The 15319-nt window shown below is 49.1% G+C and overlaps 1 protein-coding gene and 1 non-coding gene across 2 annotated transcripts in view; both read right to left on the reverse strand.

The window, feature by feature from the left end:
- Positions 1-15319, reverse strand: part of LOC144258221 (uncharacterized) — a 160273-nt gene that overhangs the window by 49317 nt on the left and 95637 nt on the right. The gene's annotated exons all lie outside the window — the stretch shown is intronic.
- TRNAG-UCC (transfer RNA glycine (anticodon UCC)) lies at positions 8757-8828 on the reverse strand. The gene has a single exon. It is a non-coding gene; the product is annotated as a tRNA-Gly (tRNA).

Raw genomic sequence — 15319 nt, forward strand, 5'->3', positions numbered from 1 at the left:
CCTTCCTCTCCCCCAGAGCCTCCTGCATGCCATGAAACAGCTGATCGGGAGGGAGAGGGAGGCGTGTGGGGGGATGTGCTCCCTGGAGGAGCGAATTGTTACCAGCAGCAATTACTGATACAAGGTTGTTCTGATTTGCTGACTTGTTGCTACCTCTCATCTTGAGCATCCTCTGGTCCCGGGGTTGCACGTTGTAACCGATGAGGATTGCATCTGTCCCAAGTTGCTACCTCTCATCTTTCCCATCTTCTGGTCCAGGAGTAGCAAAGTGTGACCTACCTCTGCCAGCTCTCACAGTGTAGAACTCTCTGAGTTGGATGAGGCCTGTGGGCCCTTCTTTGGCTGTTTAAAATATAAATTAAACAGCACAATGACATGTATCTGTACAATAACAAAGTTAAATGAAAAGGAGTACTTGTGGCACCTTAGAGCCTAACCAATTTATTTGAGCATAAGCTTTTGTGAGCTACAGCTCACTTCATCGGATGCATACTGTGGAAAATACAGAAGATGCTTTTATACATACAAACCATGAAAAAATGATGAAGTGATCAGAGGAATTCACGGACTCCCAGCCACAGATGAGACAAATATGTGAACTGCTATGAGACTTTATGCAGTCAGATACTTTGATAAGGGATTCTTTGTTTCGGAGGGCTATATGTAAAATATTTCACTGCAGTGTTTTCTCCACAAATTGTAATTAGTGGGGGTGTGTTCAAAAATACAAGGAAGGCGGGGGAACAAAGAGGGGTGAGACTTAGGGAGAAGGTAGGCTGTATGGCACCATAGTAAATACTGAAAAAATGTTTCACAACTATTTTATTAGATTTAAGTAATTTAACAGTGAGCCACAATAATGTGTTGTTGTGGTGTACTGGGTTATACCCGGTCAGGCAGTTTTGGGACCTTTTAGGAATCATATGGTGCTTGGTTTACATGTATCAATATAACACTGACAATATTAGTTTTGTGGTTCTTACAGTAGATTTATGATTGTTACACAGTCACTGATCCTATGAATTGTCACAATGCACAGTAACAAAGTGGGTGCTTTTTACTACTGCCGCGCATTGTGCAACATATATTAGGAAATAATAAAGATGAATAATTTCCCAAAAATATACAGTTTTAATGAGTATTGAAAACGCTTCACAAATATTCTGTGCAAGTTAAAAGCAAATACATTAGAATCTTAATAAACATCTGCAACAGAGATTAAAGAAAGGGAAGGAATGTTCATGTCCATGTTAGCTATCCGTACATCAGCTATGGCTTTCAGAGGCCAGAGTATGTGAAAGCTGTGGTTGTCCTTAATGTCCCCTGGTGTGGAGTGGTAGGGGTAGGGATACAGTCCATGATGCTACATGAGGAGGGAGGTGGTATAGTGGAATTCTCCAAGGACTGGAAAGGGAGGTGAGCCTATGAGTCCTGTGTTTGGTGCCGGAGAAGCCCCATTATGTTCTGATGCATCTCCCTCTCCGTTTCCTGTGTCTTTCTCCTGTCTGCTCTTTCCCTCTCCATTCAGTCTGCAATATTTATCCTCCAGGCCCCCGTTCATGGTCTGATGCAGCACTGGCTTGTGGATCTCACTGATTAGAACATCTCAGATCCTCTTTTCTCCTCCTTATCTGGCTCAGGTATTCTGTGGGTGTGGAGGAGGAACCCCTCAAGGGCAGCAGCTACAGATTTAACACACACCAAGAAGTACTATTGTCATTATAGTCACAAAGCAAAACAAAAGTTAAGATTCCGAAATCCCCTCCCATGCTCCCCTAAAGGTTTAAACAAGACATGCTTATTGACACTTCTGCTTCAGAGAGCATGTGCATGGCACCATTCACAGCAACAGCCATGGTGAACGTGGGCTGCGATCCCTAGAAAAGCTCAGGAGAAGATTTCCAAGTGCTGTTACCTGTCCTTGGAACCAGCCAAGGAATGAGCTCAGACAAAGATCGAACTAGAACAGCACTTAGGTTTATTTATTGGCATTGAGCAAAAGTTGTTTTATACGGCTACACTCACACACATATCACATTCATGCTGCAGGCGCAGGTGAAGATTGATCTTGATTTCACAGGTGGCTGAGGCTGGCCAGGCGACAGCTGCCTGGAGATTGGCCACGAGGCTACGAGAGTCCCCGAAGTCCCTTCGGATCTGCAGGAAGGCTCTACTGCTTCCGGTCCGGTCCCAAGTTTAGCATTCTGTTACATTTCCTTGTTGGTACCCCTGACCTGGCCGCCCATCTCGAGATTTATACCTTCACCAAGATAATACCATGGTTCCATAAAAGACATATTTGCCTCTTTGTTTTGCCATTGGCTGTTACTCACACTATCTAACTCATTCCTTACATTAATTGATTACATATTGATAAGCATGAATACAATTGATAGAGTTTTGGTCCCCCCACTATAGAAGGGATGCGGAAAAATTGGAGAGAGTCCAGCGGAGGGCAACACAAATGATCAGGGGGCTGGATCACATGACTTACGAGTAGAGGCTGAGGGAACTGGGGTTATTTAGTCTGCAGAAGAGAAGAGTGAGGGGGGATTTGATAGCAGCCTTCAACTACCTGAAGGGGGGGTTCCAAAGAGGATGAAGCTCAGCTGTTCTCAGTGATGGCAGTTGACAGAACAAGAAGCAATGGTCTCAAGTTGCAGTGAGGGAGGTCTAGGTTGGATATTAGAAAACACTATTTCACTAGGATGCATCTGATAAAGTGGGTTTTAGCCCACGAAAGCTTATGCCCAAATAAATTTGTTGGTCTCTAAGATGCCACAAGGATTCCTTGTTGTTTTTGTAAATATAGTGGTATCAGTGTCTCAATTTCTCTTTGAAGTAAATAGCAAAACACCTGCAAATGGTGGGTGATAGGCAATTGCCTTATGTTAATCCATGTAGCTAATTACTGATGATGTTTAGGAAATAGGAGGTTAAGTCAAAGACACTATTGTTCACCTCAGGACTCTGTGCTCTCAAGAGAATGCCTGGAACTGTATAAAGGGCTCTTCAGACTTGATCCTTTTTATCTCAGATCTGCTTAAGCTTCCTTCAGGGGAAGTTTGAGTCATAAGACTGAGGTCTGCCATCCCATCTGGACCACTCTGATATTGAATATTTGGACATTGGACTATGACCTAATGAACTGATTCTGAAAATAATTCTTTGCAATTCTAAAGCTCACCGTCTCTATTATGAAACTGACCTAAGGACTATATTCATGTCTGTACATATAATGATCTTTTAACTAATACTCTCTCTTTTCTTTTTTTAAAATAACTTTTAGTTTAGTTAATAAGAATTGGCATGTATTTGGCAAGATCTGAAATAGTCATTAACTTGGTGGGTAATGTGTCCAACTCTTCGGGATTGGTAGAACTTCTTATAAAATGAACAAGATTTTCAATAATCCTTATTGTATTTGACTTGGCTGTCTGGGAGGGAGCCCAAGGCTGGGTTGTTTTAAGGGAACTGTATTGTGGCTTCCAGGTAACCAGTAAGGTGTTGTTGAAGCTGTTTTGTTGCTGGCTTGGTGAATCTAAGTATTGAAATAACCACCAGTTTTGGTAATTGTCTGCCCCATTCTTTGCAGTTAGCCCAAATTGAGAAATCTCAGTGTGCCCCCCACCCCTGGAATGCCAGTCACAGCGGCGTAGTCTGGCTAGGATACACATTACCACAGGTTAATTGGGTTTTGGATCAGAACCACATGCTTGTCAAAAATTAATTTTGATATTGGAGAGTTTAAGGGCTAAAAATCAGTTACAATGAGTGAGCAACAATCATATGAAGATCTGAACAGAAAAACCCTTGAAGAAATGTGCTTACAGAGGGGGTTGACTTTTAGGAAAAAAGCCCTAGAGCGAGAACTGAAAAGTCTGTTAATGGGCCAGTGATCAGAAAAGAGGGTCTCCTTCACCTGCCCCAGATGCAGCTGCTGCAGCAGAAGCAATCAAACTGCATGCCCTGAGAGAGAGCCTGTGTCTTGAACATGAACAAAGACTGGCAGATCTTCGAATGCAAGAGAAGCAAGTCTTGGGCCCAGCTGCAAAAAGAAGCTGAGGAAAGAACCAAGCAAAAGAATCTTACTGGAAGTGAATGGAATTGCTTGCAAGCTGAGGCAAAACTTGCCAGACTTATGCTCCAAATCAAAAAAGTTAAAGAATAGCAGGAACTGTATCGTCCTGAAAATCCCGTTTATACCAGTCTTGGTATGTTGTTGGGTAAGAACATGGTAACTGTGTTTGATCAAATTGATGTCATAACCCATTCCCAGCGAGAGTATGCATGTGAATCTTCTGTGTTATCTGTACCTAATGGAGATTTGTGAAGGGGGGGCATGTATGACTCTGAGCAGTTGTCTGTGTTTAGTCAGGTATGCTGTGACCAGAAAGAGGGTAACCATGTATACCCCAACACTGCCACCTTTTATTCAAATGCTGTTACCGTGAGCTCAAAAGGAGGTAACCCTGACTGGGTTGCTAAGAAGTGCAAAGTGTAGACAAAGCCTGAGAGAAGTGTGTTGGTGTCTAATGACCAGAGTCTTTCAAATGTGTATGAACCCACTGAATTTGCTTTAGAAAAATCCAGTGTGGGTAGGTTAAAGGAGGCTTCTTTGTTAACTGATATTGGAAGTGAACAGTCAGTGTCTCAGGTTCAGAGGAAAGGCTGGATTCCGGGATTTACACAGCTGAGCAGCCTTGCGAATAGACCGCAAGACACTTTGGGTATGTTGTGTGAGCTCTGATGCACGTGATGCCTTAGGGATGCAGAAATTGGTTGTTGGAAATCAGAAAACCTGTAGGTCAGACATGCTAATGGGAATTGGTTGTGTCTCTTTAAGGCATATGGTGTACATGCAAGTTACCTAGCTGACAAGGAACGAACAAATCTGCCCATAGCTGCTAGCACAGAGGATACCCCTAGCCAGCCAATAAATTCTGTTAAGCAGGAGAGCTCAGATTTTGATCCTCCAGAACTGGATGGGGAATAGAGAGGTAGCTCAGTGGCAGAGCACATGCTTTGCACATATGCTTTAGTCTAATAATTCCACAGATTAACTACTCTAAGATTGTCACTATTTGAGGGCAGAGCACAGCTCCCTGGCATTTATATGAAGATGGGATCTTATCTAGCCAGTGAAGTCTCAGGTGTTTATACCACAATCACCTCCATGTTCAGTGGACATTCATTGCCCGATACACGGGATATCAAGATCCCTGGGACTATCTGGGGAAGGGAGTTTTATTATTATTTTTAAAAGGTTTTCCCCAAAGTGTATTCCGATAGAATATTGGGTAAGTTCATATTGAAAATGGTTATTAATGTGCGGCCTCCACTATGCGCGCCGGCTTCAGATATTGCACTAGTCTGAGTCTGCTTTCAGAACAGCAGTAAGCAGGGGCCAGTGTGGTGCGGGACAGTAATGCCGGCTGCCTGGGAGCTGCAGCCGGGTGATAGAAGGCATGACTCCGAGATAGGAGGCCCCACGCTTACTTGGGATAGCCAGGAATATTGGGGGCTCATCCTGGGATAATGAGAGCCCCCTGGATCCCCACACCATTGCTGCCACCCAGATCAGCCATGGAGACCCATCCCCTACTATGGCACTTCGGGGGCTGGGGGCGCTGCCTCCCATGCAGGGTAGGGGCTGACTCTGTCTCTTGAGTCCAGGGCACAACCTCCCCCCCTCACAACCTCTGCTGCACAAGACGTGGCCCTGTTGCAAAGGCATTCCTTGTGAATCCCCCTCCCTGAACCAGCCCCACCCCAGGAAGGAACACTGGGTCTTCAGGCATGAGGAGGAGAATCTGCTTTCCATGCAGCCCTGAGGCCACAGGATGCTCTGGGAAAAGCAGGATTCGGGGTGTAACCTACAGGGAGGGCTGCCTAGCTCAGTGGTAGCGTGTGTGCTTCACCTGCATTAGGCTCTGGGTTTAATCCTTAGTGTCTCCAGATTCTTTTGGCCTGCCCAGCTGTGATGATCTAATGGGTTAAGGAGTCAGACTCAATATGTACTGGGCTTCCCCTGAACAAGCTCAATAATTCCTGTTCACTGCCAGAGGGATGTGGGGCTTGTGCTCCTAAATCCCCTTGGCTCTATGGAGATTCTTCTCCCCTGTGCCTCTTGGGATGACGGTGGATGACGATGGAGAAGGAGGGAACCCCTGAGTCCTGGAGGGAAAGGTCCTGTCAGCACAGACGGAATGCTTAGAGAGCCGAGCTGCAGGTGATTTTCACACTGCAAAGACACTGCTCCCTTGAGGGGACAGGAGGCAAGTGCAACGGGTTTGGGATGCTGCTGCTGATGGAGAGAAAAAATGCTGGAGTAAACGAAAGCTGAGACCCAATGAGGGGCAGGTGAATGGCAGCTCCACGCAGGGCCACGGTGCTCAGACACGCCAGGTCTAGGCACCCTGGGCTGGGCTAGACAGAGAGCAAAGGCAAACGGGGACCCTGTCCCCTGCAATGTCCCTCTTCTGGGAGAAAGCCCCAGGGATAAGTAGGAGCTGGGGTGGAACAGGGGTTGAGTGTGGAGCAACGCCAGCCCCCCACATGGAGAGGGGGAGCAGGGCTTGGGCGAGGAGCAATGTCAGCCCCATGCGGGGGGAGCAGGGCTTGGACCAGCGGCTCAGGCCAGCCCTATGTGGTGTTCCCTTTTCCCTTTGGGAACTATGGTCATCCTATGCAGAGTGAAAGAGTTTCACACCCTGCCCAGCTGGGGCTGAGGGAATCAGCATCTACTGGGGGCTAGGATGGAGCTGCATCGGCAGCCAAGCGGGAGGTAGGTTGGAACCGAGGAACCTGGGGAACATTTCAATCCTTATTTTCTATTGTTTGGTTTGGGATTGTGCAGATTCAACGACTGCAGCCTCTGCTCCCGGGTCTCTCCCAAGGACATAACATTTCTAAAGATTTTAACAGAAATGAGTGAAACAAAATGGCCACTTGCTGGCGCCAGAACCTAAGGAATGAAAAACCCCATGCTTCCTCTGTGTGTGTGTTGACTCTGAAAAGGGATTTGGGTCCACTCACTTTACTGCTGGGCTGGGAACATAGCAGGACAAAGCCATTTCTGTGATTGTGACACTGGGTGTGAGGAGGCTTTAATCGCATTAAAATGGAATGCTGATTTTACACCAGAGTTATTAGCCGCAGCTTCCCAAGGGCAATTCCAGTTGGCTCTTCCCAGAGATGGGTGGTCGGGCAACAGGGAATCTCTCTGGGTCCCACTGTCAGTTCTCCAGTCTTTCTCCCTCCCTCCCTCCCCCACACTATCACAGGCCCCCACTATTAATGAACCAATGGATATAAACTGGCCATCAGCAAGTTTAGGCTTGAAAATAGATGAAAGTTTCTAATGATCAGAGGAGTGAAATTCCGGAACAGCCTCCACTTGGGACAGAAAACCCTACTGGTTTCAAGACTGAGCCTGATAAGTTTCTGGAGGGGATGGTATGACTGGACTGCCTACAATGGCGTGTGGCCCATCAGTCACTTACAGTAGCAAATATCCCCAGCAGCTGGAGATGGGACACTAGGGGACTTTGAGTTACTGGTCACTCTAAAACATAGGCTGATAGACTTTAAGGTCAGAAGGGACCATCTTGATCAGCTAGTCTGATTTCCTGCACATCGCAGGCCACAGAACCTTGCCCACCCACTCTTGTACTAGACCCAGAACCCCTGGCTGAGTAACTGAAGTCCTCAAATCATAGTTTAAAGACTCCAAGTTTTAAACCTGCAAGTGACCTGTGCCTCATGCTTCAGTGGAAGGAGAAAACTCTGCAGGGTCTGTGACAGTCAGACCTGGGGGAAAATTCCTTCCCAACCCAAAATACGGCGATCAGTGAGACCCTGAGCATGTGAGCAAGATATACCTGCTAGAAACCGAGGAAACAATTATCTGTATAATGACAGGTTTCAGAGTAGCAGCCATGTAAGTCTGTATTCGCAAAAAGAAAGGAGGACTTGTGGCACCTTAGAGACGAACAAATTTATTTGAGCATAAGCTTTAATGAGCTACAGCTCACTTCATCGGATGCATCCACTGAATGCATCCGATGAAGTGAGCTGTTGCTCCTAAAAGCTTATGCTCAAATAAATTTGTTCATCTCTAAGGTGCCACAAGTCCTCCTTTCTTTTTGCGAATTCTCTGTAGTGACTCAGAGGACTCCCCATCTAGTGTCCCATCACCAGTCATTGGGGATATATACTGCTAGCAGTCGCAGATCAGCTACATGCCATTGTAGGCTGTCCCATCATACCGTCCCCTCCATAAACTTATCATGCTCAGTCTTCAAGTCAGTTGGGTTTTTGCCCTCACTGTTTCCCTTGGGAGGCTGTTCCAGAACTTCATTCCTCTGATGGTTAGAAACTTTCATCTAAATTCAAGGCTAATCTTGCTGATGGCCATTTGTTTTTGTGTCCACTTAAGTTTTGTTATGTCATTATTATTTGAACACAAAAGAATCCATAGCAGCAAAAATTGTGTTTCCCCCTTTCTCCCCATCATGCCTGAGCATGATACAAACACCTCCTACAGCTGGAAATATAACACTGAAGACAAGGAGCTACAGATGCATGTTCCCACAATTCTGACTTTGTCCAATGACACAAGGATGCTTCCCCCATTGTGTGTTTGGTGACCTGCTGGGATGTGCGACAGGAATTCTCTCATTCCACTGATAATGTGATTATCACACAATGTGACTGACATTAAACCAATTCCAGAGAAAGATAAAAAACGTGTTTGCATTGGCCGGGAATCGAACCCGGGTCAACTGCTTGGAAGGCAGCTATGCTCACCACTATACCACCAATGCACATAAAAAGAGCATTTCTCCCAGGGATTACAAGTACTAGGAAAATGACTCACTCATGCAGCTAATGAGCAGGATGTGTGGGCTGGAGGCAGCCTGCCATCTGTGAGCAGAGTCAGGTTCCCAGAGTGACTGAAAGATGGTCTTAAGGCTGTTAATCTGTCACCTTCTAGTGGGTGTTTGGTACATGCAGGCAGCCCCTGCTCCTGGGTCTCTCCTGAGGAAATAAAGTTTCTGTGCAAAATAACAAAACTTTTCACAGAAAGGAGGGAAAGGAAATGGCCACACGATGGCGCCAGGGCACCAGGAATGTAACACAGCAGGATTCCTCTGTGGGCAGTAAAAAGAAAAGGAGGACTTGTGGCACCTTAGAGACTAACAAATGTATTATGGGCAGAGACTCTGACAAGTGCTTGATCTCCCCTCTCCTGGATTCCAGGAGCTGTTGGGTTTCACCCTTGGTAACCTACAAGGCAGAGACAGTTCTATTGATGGTGACACTGGGATTGAAGGATTTGATCATATTATTAAAAAGATTAGTCGGAACCTGAGCTCTCAGTTCTGACAGGCTGGTGTCCCCAATTCAGTTCCAAAAGGCCCCCGGGACCCTGCACTCCCCAGCGGGAGTGAAAGGAGACACCCCCAGCTCTGCCCTTAGCTCCAGGCTGACGTATCAGGGGTGGGGGGAATTGACTTCTTTGCTGCTGAGAAGGGAGCCAGGCCAGTTCTCTGGGGGCCAGCGTTCCCAGCCTGAGCCAGGCGACTTGCAGAAATGTCTGTGAGGGGAGGGCTCCTGCCTCATACTGGGAATGAGGGGCGATCAACAGGTTATCTCAAGTGCTTATATATGAATGCACAAAGCCTTGGAAACAAGCAGGGAGAACTGGAGGTCCTGGTGATGTCAAGGAACTATGATGTGATTGGAATCACAGAGACTTGGTGGGAAAACTCACATGACTGGAGTACTGTCGTGGATGGTTATAAACTGTTCAGGAAGGACAGGCAGGGCAGAAAAGGTGGGGGAGTAGCACTGTATGTAAGGGAGCAGTATGACTGCTCAGAGCTCCGGTACGAAACTGTAGAAAAACCTGAATGTCTCTGGATTAAGTTTAGAAGTGTGTGCAACAAGAGTGATGTAGTGGTGGGAGTCTGCTATAGACCACCGGACCAGGGGGATGAGGTAGATGAGGCTTTCTTCCGGCAACTCACGGAAGCTACTAGATCGCATGCCCTGATTCTCATGGGTGACTTTAATTTTCCTGATATCTGCTGGAAGAGCAATACTGCGGTGCATAGACAATCCAGGAAGTTTTTGGAAAGCGTAGGGGACAATTTCCTGGCGCAAGTGCTAGAGGAGCCAACTAGGGGGGCGCTTTTCTTGACCTGCTGCTCACAAACTGGGTAGAATTAGTGGGGGAAGCAAAAGTGGATGGGAATCTGGGAGGCAGTGACCATGAGTTGGTTGAGTTCAGGATCCTGACGCAGGGAAGAAAGGTAAGCAGCAGGATACGGACCCTGGACTTCAGGAAAGCAGACTTCGACTCCCTCAGGGAATGGATGGCCAGGATCCGCTGGGGGACTAACTTGAAGGGGAAAGGAGTCCAGGAGAGCTGGCTGTATTTCAAGGAATTCCTGTTGAGGTTACAGGGACAAACCATCCCAATGAGTCGAAAGAATAGTAAATATGGCAGGCGACCAGCTTGGCTTAATGGTGAAATCCTAGCGGATCTTAAACATAAAAAAGAAGCTTACAAAAAGTGGAAGGTTGGACATATGACCAGGGAAGAGTATAAAAATATTGCTCGGGCATGTAGGAATGAAATCAGGAGGGCCAAATCGCACCTGGAGCTGCAGCTAGCGAGAGATGTCAAGAGTAACAAGAAGGGTTTCTTCAGGTATGTTGGCAACAAGAAGAAAGCCAAGGAAAGTGTGGGCCCCTTACTGAATGAGGGAGACAACCTAGTGACAGAGGATGTGGAAAAAGCTAATGTACTCAATGCTTTTTTTGCCTGTTTTCACTAACAAGGTCAGCTCCCAGACTGCTGCGCTGGGCATCACAAAATGGGGAAGAGATGTCCAGCCCTCTGTGGAGATAGAGGTGGTTAGGGACTATTTAGAAAAGCTGGACGTGCACAAGTCCATGGGGCCGGACGAGTTGCATCTGAGAGTGCTGAAGGAATTGGCGGCTGTGATTGCAGAGCCATTGGCCATTATCTTTGAAAACTCGTGGCGAACCGGGGAAGTCCCGGATGACTGGAAAAAGGCTAATGTAGTGCCAATCTTTAAAAAAGGGAAGAAGGAGGATCCTGGGAACTACAGGCCAGTCAGACTCACCTCAGTCCCTGGAAAAATCATGGAGCAGGTCCTCAAAGAATCAATCCTGATGCACTTGCATGAGAGGAAAGTGATCAGGAACAGCCAGCATGGATTCACCAAGGGAAGGTCATGCCTGACTAATCTAATCGCCTTTTATGATGAGATTACTGGTTCTGTGGATGAAGGGAAAGCAGTGGATGTATTGTTTCTTGACTTTAGCAAAGCTTTTGACACGGTCTCCCACAGTATTCTTGTCAGCAAGTTAAGGAAGTATGGGCTGGATGAATGCACTATAAGGTGGGTAGAAAGCTGGCTAGATTGTCGGGCTCAACGGGTGGTGATCAATGGCTCCATGTCTAATTGGCAGCCGGTATCAAGTGGAGTGCCCCAAGGGTCGGTCCTGGGGCCGGTTTTGTTCAATATCTTCATAAATGATCTGGAGGATGGTGTGGATTGCACTCTCAGCAAATTTGCGGATGATACTAAACTGGGAGGAGTGGTAGATACGCTGGAGGGGAGGGATAGGATACAGAAGGACCTAGACAAATTGGAGGATTGGGCCAAAAGAAATCTGATGAGGTTCAATAAGGATAAGTGCAGGGTCGCACTTAGGATGGAAGAATCCAATGCACCTCTACAGACTAGGGACCGAATGGCTAGGCAGCAGTTCTGCGGAAAAGGACCTAGGGGTGACAGTGGACGAGAAGCTGGATATGAGTCAGCAGTGTGCCCTTGTTGCCAAGAAGGCCAATGGCATTTTGGGATGTATAAGTAGGGGCATAGCCAGCAGATCGAGGGACATGATCGTTCCCCTCTATTTGACATGGGTGAGGCCTCATCTGGAGTGCTGTGTCCAGTTTTGGGCCCCACACTACAAGAAGGATGTGGATAAATTGGAGAGAGTCCAGCGAAGGGCAACAAAAATGATTAGGGGTCTAGAACACATGACTTATGAGGAGAGGCTGAGGGAGCTGGGATTGTTTAGCCTGCAGAAGAGAAGAATGAGGGGGGATTTGACAGCTGCTTTCAACTACCTGAAAGGGGGTTCCAAAGAGGATGGCTCTAGACTGTTCTCAATGGTAGCAGATGACAGAACGAGGAGTAATGGTCTCAAGTTACAGTGGGGGAGGTTTAGATTGGATATTAGGAAAAACTTTTTCACTAAGAGGGTGGTGAAACACTGGAATGCGTTACCTAGGGAGGTGGTAGAATCTCCTTCCTTAGAGGTTTTTAAGGTCAGGTTTGACAAAGCCCTGGCTGGGATGATTTAACTGGGAATTGGTCCTGCTTCGAGCAGGGGGTTGGACTAGATGACCTTCTGGGGTCCCTTCCAACCCTGATATTCTATGATTCTATGACTTCCCTGCCTCCTGGGGCCTGCAGGCTTGGACTGGTCCTGGGGACACCCTGCTGCTCACCGAGCCACTGAGCCAACCCTTGGGAAAGGCAGCGGTTTTGCTCCCTACTTCAGCCTTGTCTGAGCAGCGCGCTGGGGAATCCCCGAGAATAAAGACTCAGCCAGGCTGATTGCTGGGCATCTCCCCTACAGCCAACACCCACAGATTCTCCCAAAGCAGCAACTCCTCCTTCTCCTGTCTGACACCTGAATGCAGCTGGAAATCCCAGTTCCTGGAAGTCAGAGACAACTGCTGCCTCCCCATACTTGGGGGGCACAAGCTAAAAGAGAGGACACGTGACCTCCCCACCTGTCTCCTCCCCAGTCTGGGGCACCCACACTCCCCACACCCCACATTAGCTGTGTGGGGGGAGAGGCTTTGTCCTCCCACTGCATTTGCTCTCCCTGGCAGGCAGGCCCCTGGCAGGGAGTGGGAGGGAGCCGCTCCCGGTTGCTGCATGGTGCAGTGTAGCCAGCTGCCTGGGAGAGAGGGGGAAGTGGCAGCCCAATCCCTGCCCGGGCTCAGCTTCTGGGGACAGGGGTCCACTCGGAGCACGCCGGGGGAGGAGGGGGGACTCTGGCTTGCTCACCCGCTGTCTCCAGAAGCCGAGCCTAGGAGGGAGGCAGCTCACCGCGGCCGCAGTCAGACGCTCGACCAGGTGCAGTGTCCCAGTGGCCAGAGGAGTTTCTTGCCCCATTCCCTCCACTCCCCCCACCTGGGCCAGCTGCTGTAGGTGCATTTGACCTTGCACCACATACCCACCCTCCCTTCCCGATGTATCGCCTCTGCTGGAAGTGCTTTTCCACAGCCCATGAGTCCCCACAGGGCTGAGTCTCCCCACAGGGCTGTTTCGGGGGCCCCTGCCGCACCCCAGGCCAGATGGGGTAGTGATCTCACAACACCCCTTTGTGACTCCCAGGGACCCTGTAGGAGCAGCAGCTTCATGCTGGGCTCTAGGGCACCCCAAAGAACCTGCTGGGGGAGGGGACAGTTCAACTCCCATGTCAGGGGGTGCCTGGAAGTGACCATAGCCTCAGCCCCTCCCCCTCACAGAGACACCCCATGGCTCCCCCCCTCACAGCCCTCCCGTCACAGTCACACCCTCATGGACCCTGCCCCTCACAGTGACACTCCCATGGCCACAATGACCCCCTGTAGTCCCATCACCCCAGGAACCTGCACCCCTTTCCCCTGTGCCTCGGGGAGCCCACACTGAAAATGCCAAGGTCAGGGCAGGTTAATACTGGTGAACTTGGATGTGTATTTGTCACTGGAAAGGCTTGACTCATAAAGCTAAGCTACAGCGTTCACGTGTCATTTTCTTCCAAACTCTGACAGGGATACTAAACAAGCCGCACTAAGGCTGGAAAGTTTTGAATAGGTTTACCTATCTATCTGCATCTAGGCCTGCAATCCTTCTATTTGACAAAACCGAAGTTAATACTCCTTGTACACTCAAAACAATTTCGAAACTTACCGCAGTTGTCCGAAAGTGTTTTGGTGTTAATAATTGCGGCTATGTGATATTTTATCTAGGTAGGTTTCAGAGCAGCAGCCGTGTTAGTCTGTATCCGCAAAAAGGACAGGAGGACTTGTGGCACCTTAGAGACTAACCAATTTATTTGAGCATGAGCTTTCCTGAGCTACAGCCCACTTCATCGGATGCATTGCTCAAGGAAGCTCATGCTCAAATAAATTGGTTAGTCTCTAAGGTGCCACAAGTCCTCCTTTTCTTTTTATCTAGGTACTTTCTCAGAGGCCTCAGCTGTCATTTGCTACTTCTTTCTGGGAGCCCCCTCCCCCACCCACTGATTTTCCTTCTGCTCCTGTCTTTCTCCTCTTTCCCTGTCTCACCCCTTCCCCTCCTCTCCGGCAGGGAGACTGAGTCACGTTCCTGTCCCCAGGGCATTCCCTCTCCCCGGCTGGCCCCTGCAGCGGCGACCAGGAGCGGGTCCCAAGAGCCTGCCTGCAGCGGGCGCTCAGGGCAGCGCTCTGCGCCCGGCAAAGACAGAGAGGAGGCTCCAGCCAGCAGCCGGAGACAGGCCCGGGGCTGGTGACACAGGAAGGGGCTGCTGCAGCGCTGAGCGTTGGGTGCTGGGAGGAAGGAGGCGGGCAGCAGGCAGAACAAAGCCCCGAGACCAGACACCTGGGCGTGGATGCTCCTAAAATCCCAGGCGCTGCTCCCTCCATTTTGACCCGGGAGCCCGGGCTGAGCAGCTGCTGACTCCCCCCACCCCAATGGGGGTCTGTGCTGGGGGGAGCCCCTCATTAACCCCTCCCTGCCCAGCCGCGGGGGACTTTCTCCAGCGGGGACCAGCCCCCCGGGCTGCAGACTGCAGGTGAGTGAGAAGCTCCCCTGGGAAGTGCTGGGGACGGGCAGGAAAGTGACTCTGCCCCAGGGGTTCTCAGGTCTCGCAGCCCCTGGGAATCTGCGCCCCGGTCAATGGCCCGGCGAGGGTCGGAGCTGCCTGCTGCAGCTCTGGGCAGGACCGGCTGGACAGGCAAAGCCCCGGGGGCTGCAGGTGGGGAAAGAGGCCCCAGAGCTGGTCCCCCCGCTTGCCTGTGTGGGGGCGGAGGGGTGGGGAAGGGAGGGATGAACAATGAGCCAGAGGTGGAGGGACGGGACAGACCCTGCGAGCTGGAACAAGGAGGAGTCCGGTGGCACCGTAAAGACTAACAGCTTTATTTGGGTCTAAGCTTTTGTGGGTAAAAAACCCGCTCTTCTTCAGATGCATGCTTGTTTTTGTGGATACAGACTAACGCGGCTTCCCCTCTGATACC

The sequence above is a fragment of the Eretmochelys imbricata genome, chromosome 28 (genome assembly GCF_965152235.1).
Source record: "Eretmochelys imbricata isolate rEreImb1 chromosome 28, rEreImb1.hap1, whole genome shotgun sequence".
Taxonomy (NCBI): domain Eukaryota; kingdom Metazoa; phylum Chordata; order Testudines; family Cheloniidae; genus Eretmochelys; species Eretmochelys imbricata.